The sequence below is a fragment of the Schistocerca serialis genome, chromosome 8 (genome assembly GCF_023864345.2).
Source record: "Schistocerca serialis cubense isolate TAMUIC-IGC-003099 chromosome 8, iqSchSeri2.2, whole genome shotgun sequence".
Taxonomy (NCBI): domain Eukaryota; kingdom Metazoa; phylum Arthropoda; class Insecta; order Orthoptera; family Acrididae; genus Schistocerca; species Schistocerca serialis.
In genome coordinates this window covers 464,144,246-464,150,868 of record NC_064645.1, presented here as the reverse complement: position 1 = coordinate 464,150,868, position 6,623 = coordinate 464,144,246, and the positions used below count along the sequence as shown (strand labels likewise).

At 46.1% G+C, this 6,623-nt stretch overlaps 1 pseudogene; it reads right to left on the bottom strand.

Moving 5' to 3' along the window:
• Window positions 1-5,545: 5,545 nt before the first annotated feature.
• Window positions 5,546-5,662, bottom strand: LOC126417865 (5S ribosomal RNA; annotated as a pseudogene).
• Window positions 5,663-6,623: the final 961 nt, after the last annotated feature.

Below are 6,623 nucleotides of genomic sequence, written 5' to 3'. Positions count from 1 at the left end.
CTTATCTTCGATGACGTAGCCACTGACCTAAGACACCAGCTACCAAACAATGACCTATCACTTAATTAGGAACCCTACCACATTTGAGATCATAAATCGCCTTCCCAGCGAGGTATCGGCAAAAGGCCTGCTGGAATATCGAAGGAAAAATGTATGAACTATTGATCACGACTTGACACAATGCGACCTATCCCATTCCGCCAGGACGTGGATTGGCCAATCGCCGTAACGGTAGGAATCCGCCACGTCCTGCAACAGGGGGAAGGTGCGCAAATATCTCGGACTTGACAACTGCACACCGATAATGACTTCGTAGATAGGTAATTTTCAGTGGGAAGTAGATTAGGACATTTCCAAACAGAACCTGCAGTGATTTTCTAAAGGCCAGCCGGGTGCCAGGGTCACGCGCCCACCGACATTAGCTCGGTGGACACGGTCCAAAAAGTAGTTTTATACACTGACTGGCACAAATGTAACGCTGCAGGAAGTAGCTTCTAGAATAGTTATATTAGAAATTCGTTCTTACCCATTGAAAAAGTAACTTATCATATCCTGTAGCATGTAAGAAGATAAAAATTAGAATTAGAAAATGCTGCTAAATATCACTGAATTGTACTGTAGATCTTAAGACCCCTAATGTATGAGATGGTGGGTTATCATATATGATATTATTCGATTGAATAAGGAATTTTAAAAAAAATAACAGATTAGTTTACAGCTACTAGGATTAGCCGGATTTTTATACTCGGACTTTTTATTAATACATTTTTCCTAACTTCCAGATGGATTGCACCCTATCCAATAACATGGTTTGACTCCAAAAACACTCTTCTGAGTTTAAACACATTTGCTGTGCAGCCAAGTCCCCAGACATGAACATTATTGAACGTATCTGGGATGCCTTGCAACGTGCCGTTCAGAAGAGATCTCACCTCCTCGTGCTCTTACGGATCTATGGACAGCCCAGCAGAATTCATGGTGTCAATTCCCTCCAGCACGACTTCCCATCTTAGTCGAGTCCATGCCACGTCGTGTTGCGGCACTTCTGCATTCTGGCGGAGCCCCTACATGATATTAGGTAGGCGTACCAGTTTCTTTGGCTCCTCAGTTTATGAAATCACGAAAACGCAAAGCATACGTCTTGCCGTACATGGAATTTCTGGCAGTAACAAAGGATTCAACATTAATTTTCGCTTCGGCTGTTTTGTCCCTTATTCAGGAAATGGCTCTCCTACCCTGCCACGAGCGCTGCAGCGACTGCTTCGTGTGCGCCCTCATCGTGTAAATAATCGAAATGAGGCCCCGGACACGGCCGCCAATCAGCTGCGCAGCCAAATGGAACAGCATCCCCGCTGTTTGTTTATTATGAGCGTAACAGCGACAAATTGCCTGTCAGATGCCCGCTTCATTCTGCCTTTCTGCCATTGTTTCGGTTGTTATTACTGTTGTTCCAGTTGCTGAGTTATTGTGAGGTCGGCAGGATATCGACAGCGATGCCACACACTGATCGGCCTAATATCTTGTGGCGGTGAGCGCAGGTGAATTAGTCGCTCGCGGCGTCGCGTCAGCCGCTTACCTCTCTCTCAAACACGCACGCTGCTCTCCAGAACATCTCAAGAAATACATTAATAATGAAGGAAAACACTGTGAAAGTATGCCGTGTCGTATTCTCCCCCTCGAAAATTCGACTTTTACCCTCGTCTTTTGCAATGTTCCTCAGTACTCTTCCGGTGTTTCCAGGTGACTGATAGTTTTGCCAAAAGGGTCACCAGAGGAATCCTAGGGCGGATGCAAGCAGGGGGGTCGAAACATCTTTTGCGAAAGAACTTTTAAGAGTACTTTGACGCGACCTAAAATCTCAGATTTTACACTGAGTGAAAACCCCAACAAAAGGTTCTAACTGAAGGTTGATTCTCGATGTAGGTCATGGAACAGAACGAACGTCAAATTAATCTACAATGAATGTCAAGTGGTGGCGTTCTCACGAGCCGTCAGTGGAACGTGACGTCATCGTCAATGATTCTCACGAAGTAAGCTCTTTACGTCGGTGGGGAAAGAGTGGTATCGTCTGCTACTATCAAACATTAACCTCTTCTCGCCGCGCTGCCTTAAGTTACAGTAGTGTGCCTTCAAGTTTTCTTAACCTTGATGTTATCGTTTGCTTTATTTAGCGTGACGCTTCGCAAAAGTTCCACCGGGATTTTCCACGAGTGGTTTCCACAAAACAGGGAAAATAAAGGAGGGTTAAAAATTATCTAGGTTTTACTATAACTGTACAAAGAAAATGCCTAAACAGTGCATTCAAATATTCGTTCTGTGGAAGGAGAAAAATATAGTGACTTTTAACGTTGTTTGGTAGCCAGAAAAACATAAAACACAGAAAGGACAAAAAGACCTTCTGTATTTTCTACAAAAGACACTTTCATTCGCTTCTATGTGATACACACTGCGCGATAGAAATAAAGGATTTCTTTCAGAAACGCCGTAACGGCCTCCCATTACCACGTATAAGTTTGAAATTATCCTCAGAGTTGCCTACAACCTTCCTCTGCAATACAACATTGCAGTGCCTGAGTTGTTATAAACAACGGTGAAATGTTCCTTCAGGGATATATGCATATACGAAGCAACATCTCATCGTTCTTGTTAACAGCACAGGCGCTGCAATATCCTATTTATAAGCCGATACCAGGTATCGAGTATCAATTAAAAATGTCCTCCTCTGTACCGAAATTACGTTATGTGTGTAAGAGTACAGGCTGTGACGCAGGAACAACGATATATGGTAGTTTGGCTCTGGCTTTGACTCGTGCATGGGTAGCCAAATGGTTAAGGTGACGGCTTGCGTAAAGCGGGCAATCTGGGTTCGAGTCTTCATTCCCCTATACAGTTGATGGTTGTCCGTATTCGGGATTGCGAACGTATTTCATTTACTCCTCCTCTGTAACGGTGCAAAAGCGTGGCACTCTGCAACGAAAGCCTTGGGATCGGCGACGCTCCAGTTAGCAAGTTGTCGACACAATCGAAAATAAGGCCACAGCTCAGACGTTAATGCGAGCTGTAAGGCATCAAATTTCACTAAAATTCTACCCAACGCCACCGTGGACGTTTCACACGATGACAAGGTCGTCACATCCCCTCTTACCGACATTTCACCTCTTTAGACGCCTCTGCGATGGAGGTCAGAACCACGACATCCAGCTTCTAAATAACGCAGCTTTCTTACTGGTGGCAGAACTAACCATTACAGTCACACCAACATTCAAACCCAACATGAAAAGACCTCAGGGGATGGCATAAAGGGCGTCAATGAATTCTGCCGTTCCCCTGTGGTGTTGATTCCCAAACATTTCTCGTTCGAAAATGACAGTTCGCACTTGACGAACGATGGGAAGATGCTCTTAACTGCCTTTGACACTGCCGACACCCTCGCACGTTCTGCCCCTTCTCTAAGAGTGTTGTTGGATGGCATCCTCTCTGAACGTAATCTCAACCCTTTAGAGTGCAGTGCGACAGCAATTTTTGCTCTCGTGTACAAGTTGGAAACATTACCGACCGTTCAAAATCATTCAGTGAAATCAGAAGCCAATGCGAAGCAAGAAATAGTACCTACGCTTTTTCAGCCCTCCTCTTTTCTGCCCTCCTGTGCCGTGATCTCATCGGAGTCCAACATTACTATGTGCACGAATAAAACTGCGAAAGATCAAAGACACCTCCCCTCCCCCCCCCCCCCCCCTGTCACTGATCGTCAACACCGTTGGAGCCATCCACGCACCTTTCGTTATGCTACAAATGAATCTGTCAGAAATTTCGACAACGAATCAGCCTGGTGGCTGCTCTATCTAGCACCTGTGGATTAGGCACCCCCTTAGACACACCTTGGATGGGGGTTTGTCTGCCTCCAGGAGTCAGGCTGACAGGTACGTTTGTAACGTGAACAAAATTACGTTTGTGTCACCGAGAGTGTTGCCGAAGTGTGGGGGAGGGATCTTTGAGAGATCTTTTCCCATTTTATTCACGCACGTGTTTTGTAGCATTCCCGCGTGATCGCGCCACAGGAGAGCGGAAAACAAGAGTGCTGTCAAAGCTATGGAGTTTGGTGCTTCAAATTTCGTCGAATGGCTTTGATTCCCATTCGCATTGGGAAAGCAAGAAGTGTGTGAGTGTTGTCTACAAAAGCCATTACCTAACTTCACACTCTTGTACTGCTGTGTATATTCTGTCCTCTTATATGGGTTAGATACACGGACCTTAAATAAAAACACCGAGAAGAAGCTGAAGGGCCTTGAATTGTGGCTTTATTGGTGGATCCTGGAGTGCCTTGGACCCAGAGACTGAAAACTTAGATGTTTTGAGAAGAATAGACACGACACCTAAATTAATCAAGATAGTGAAATGCCGAAAGTTGAAATACCTAGGTCATGTCATGCATATTACAAATAGATATTACAATGATATGAATACCCTCAGCTGCATACAGGCGTTGATACAAGTCATCGGAGACAGTTGAAAACATGTGCTCTGACCGGGACTCGAACCCGGGATCTCCTGCTTACATGACAGACGCTCTATCCATCTTTTTTTTTTCATTTTGTTGTTCGGTTCTGTCCCTTGCGTTTGGTGTGGGCGGACGTCACAAGACATCCGTTGAAGTTGATCGTTGATTCCTTTACTCAGTTTTTATATTACAGAGGCATAGCAGGCCTCTGACCGAACACCCTGAGCTACCGTGCCGGCTGCATCTGAGCCACTGAGGACACAGAAGATAGTGCGACTGCAGGGACCTACCTCTGGCACGCCTCCCGTGAGACCGATATTCGCAACTTATTGTCCCGCACTATATTCATAGTGCCCCTGCCCATCATACTCATTACTCGCGGCTTTACCGTCGATTCCCGTAGGAGTTCGGGCACTGTTTGTGTATCCGCTCAGAAGAAGATTGTCAAATGGCCGGTGAGCCTTAACTATGTTTATATGAAGACAATAGCTGTTCTATAAATAGATATGATGTGCTACAAAAAATACTTTAAGGGAAAAACAACAGCAATAGAGGTCTGGGAAGAAGACGAATATCTTAGTTTGACAACCTTAGATGATGGTTCAGTACGTTTTCAACAGAACAATTTCGTGTTGCTACCAACAAGAGAAGAGTAGTCATCATGATCGCCAACATCCGAATTGGATAGGCACCGAAAGAAGAAGAAGACTTTGAGAGGTTCCTAACGGTCCAAACCTGTACAAGTGAGCAAAAACCGCCGTCGCGTTATACTCCAAACTGGTGCGATCGTACTGAATTGGGAATGTAGCCCCACGATGTCCTTAGAGGAGAGTTGAAGAGCCCTAGCACTCCGTCTTCAGGCCACAAGCTGCACATCGGGACCATCCGACCGCCGTGTCATCCTCGTGTGAGGATGCAGATAGGATGGGCGTGTGGTCAGCACACCGCTCTCCCAGTCGTTATGATGGTTTTCTGTGACCGGAGCCGCTACTATTCGGTCGAGTAGCTTCTCAATTGGCATCACGAGGCTGAGTGCACCCCGAAAAATGGCAACAGCCCATGGCGACTGGATGGTCACCCATCCAAGTGCCGACCACGCCCGACAGCGCTTAACTTCGGTGATCTCACGGGAACCGGTGTATCCACTACGGAAAGGCCGTTGCCTGAAGAGCCCTAGGGTGTTAGCAATGTCGAAGGTTGTCAAAGGTTTCTTCCTGCTGCTGATCGCTCTGTGAACTGTCATTGTGAACCGCGAAATGTGTGGGAATCAACGCACAGAGGAGAGGGGTGGTGTCATTGATGTCCTTTGTGCCAACACCTGAGGTTCTTTTCGCGTCCATTTTGATCTTCGGTGTGTCAAACGTTTAGTTCTGCCTGACTTCAACGCCTGACTTCAACGCTAGCTTCCGCGGTTCTCAGCTCCATTACAGAGCCGTCAAGATAAGGGGTGAAATGTGGGTAAAAGGAGATTTGACGACCTTGTCATCAGGTGAAACGTCCACGGTAGCATTGGGCAGAATCGTAGTGAAATATGGTGCCATTGTGACGTCAGTAACCCACCTCACATCTGACTTGATCTTCTGAACGTCCATTCCTTGCATGTGTTTGTTGTCTGAAGCGTCGTCGAGCCCGCGGGTGAGGGCGCCAGGCTTCTGCACCATTGCATAGGAATGTTGTCGGCTCCGTTGAGCCACACTTCAAATTTCTGCGTCACAATGGAAGACAGTTACAGAGTTTCGAAGAAGTAATCCCTTAATTTGGTTTTGCAGTGTTTCTTCTCCTTGAAATAAGTGACGATGTGATGAAAAGTTTTGATGTCACTTATCCTGTTACTCCACTTCTGAGCAGTGTGGGAAGTTTACCATACAATCTTCGTCTAGAATAAAAGTTACAAATTTTGTTTTGTTCAACAATAACCCCCCCCCCCCCCCGTAAGCAACGTCGCTCACACACGGCTGTGCAATGGTGCTTGACGCAGAGTTAGCTGACTGGAGAGCTGGTGATCGACAGGTTTAGCCGGCAAGAGGAAGAGAAATGGTTGCGTAAAGTTCCTGATCACCAGTCTTTGCCCCAATTTCATTGGTTAGATTCCCAATCTCTTCCCAGAGTCTCATGAATTGGGGGT